Below are 2,500 nucleotides of genomic sequence, written 5' to 3' on the forward strand. Positions count from 1 at the left end.
TTTTTTGGCCCGTGGTGCCCCCCCGGGCCCCCCCAGCCGCATCTTCGATTTCCCACGTCGGGGATGAGTTGGCAACTCTTGGAAGCTTCCCATCCACCCCCGTGCCGAGCTTTGCCCTTGGGATGCCTTATGTTGCATCCCAAGGGCCAAGGCACCTGCCAGCCCAAGGGCTGTGCACGGCCTGGGGAGGGAGCTCACCCCTCCCCTATATAGTGCAAAGTTATTGTTTTCCCTATTTTCACAAGGAAACATCAAATTTTTAACCAAGCATACTCGGCCTTTGCTCCTTCGTTACTCGTCCAAATCCAACAAACTTGCATTCGTTGGAAAGGTCTTTTCACAAGGATTCTTTTGATATATAATAATAGCGATTCCGATAAATATTTATTTTTTTATGAATTTTTAAGTGAATAAACAATTAAAAATTCAAAAAAAATAGAAAAAAAATATTTTTTTCCCGATTCTTTCTCCAATATTCCTGATAAATACCCACACACCCACATATGGAGTTTGGTCGAAAATGCTCGAGTGGATATCGAGATGTCCGACGAAGCACCACTTGGAAGGGCCGAGGCACGGGACGCCCGAGCTGTTGCTCGGGTCGGCACGGGACGCGCATGGGACAGCCCGGGACGGCATGGGACGCCCTCGCTACAGCTCGGGACGGCCAGGTACGCCCGAGACTTGGCTCGGGACGGCCTGGGACGCCCTCGCCATAGCTCGGGACGGCCTGGGACGCCCGAGACTAGGCTCGGGACGGCCTCGGCACAGCTCGGGACGGCCTGGGACGCCCTTGCCACAGCTCGGGACGGCATGGGACGCCCGAGACTTTGCTCGGGACGGCCCGGGACGCCCTTGCCACAGCTCGGGACGGCCTGGGACGGCCTCGGCACGGCTCGGGACGCCCTGGGACGCCCGAGACTTTGCTCGGGACGGCCTGGGACGTCCGAGACTTTGCTCGGGACGGCCTGGGACGCCCGAGACTTGGCTCGGGACGGCCTGGGACGCCCTCGCTACAGCTCGGGACGCCCTGGGACGGCCTCGACACAGCTCGGGACGGCCTGGGACGTCCGAGAATTTGCTCGGGCCGGCCTGGGACGCCCGAGACTTGGCTCGGGACGGCCTGGGACGCGCTCGGCACAGCTCGGGACAGGCCGGGACGCCCGAGCCGAGCTTCGGGTCGCACGAAATCTCTTCGTATTCCGACATATTAGAAGCTTCCCATCATGTAGTAGGCCGAGCTTTGCCCTTTGGATGCCCTATGGTGCTTGGCGAGCACTAGGGAACGTGCCAGCACAAGTGCTGTGCACGCTCTGGGGAAGGAGCTCAACCCTCCCCCTTATAGTGCAAAGTTATTGTTTTTCCTATTTTCACAAGGAAACATCAATTTTTTAACCAAGCATACTGGGCCTTTACTCCTTCGTTACTCGTCGGAATCCAGCAAACTTATACTCGTTGGAAAGGTCTTTTCGCAAGGATTTTTTTGATATATTATAATAGCGATTCCGATAAATATTTATTTTTCTATGAATTTTTAAGTGAATAAACACCGGAAAATTCATAAAAAATAGAAAAAAAAATATTTTCTTCCGTTTCTTTTCTCCAATAATTCATAAATAATACCTCAATAGTATTAATGAAGAGAGAGTCGAAATGGCCCGGGTGGATTTCGAAATGTCCCACGACCCCATAGAATGCACGGGCCAGCCGAGCCAAAAGAATGGGACGCGCACGGGACAGCATTGGTCAGGCTCGGGACGGCACGGGACAGCACGGGACGCGCATGGGACAGCACGGGACGCGAATGGGACGGCCTTGCTAAGGCTCGGGACGGCATGGGACAGCACGGGACGCGAATGGGACGGCCTTGGTGAGGCTCGGGACGGCACGGGACGCGCAAGGGACGGCCTTGGTGAGGCACGGGACGGCCTTGGTCAGGCTCGGGACGGCATGTCACGGCCCTGGTGAGGCTCGGACGGCACGGGACGCGCATGGCACGGCACGGGACGGCCTGGGACGGCCATTGTGAGGCTCGGACGGCACGGGACGCGCATGGGACGGCCTTGGCGAGGCTCGGGACGGCATGGGACAGCACGGGACGGCCTCGGCACAGCTCGGACGGCACGGGACGCGCATGGGACGGCCTTGGCGAGGCTCGGGACGGCATGGGACAGCACGGGACGGCACGGGACGGCCTCGGCACAGCTCGGACGGCACGGGACGGCCTTGGCGAGGCTCGGGACGGCATGGGACAGCACGGGACGGCCTCGGCACAGCTCGGACGGCACGGGACGGCCTTGGCGAGGCTCGGGACGGCATGGGACAGCACGGGACGGCCTCGGCACAGCTCGGGACGGCACGAGACGCGCATGGGACGGCCTTGGTGAGGCTCGGACGGCCCGGGACGCGCATGGGACATCATGGGACGCACATGGGACACCTTATGGGGATCATCAAGGGACGTTGCACGGGACATTCTTTCCCACGAAGGGCATTTACA

This window comes from Eschscholzia californica, unplaced genomic scaffold, assembly GCF_041429995.1.
Source record: "Eschscholzia californica isolate CP2 unplaced genomic scaffold, dmEscCali1.0.p SCAF_8, whole genome shotgun sequence".
NCBI lineage: Eukaryota > Viridiplantae > Streptophyta > Magnoliopsida > Ranunculales > Papaveraceae > Eschscholzia > Eschscholzia californica.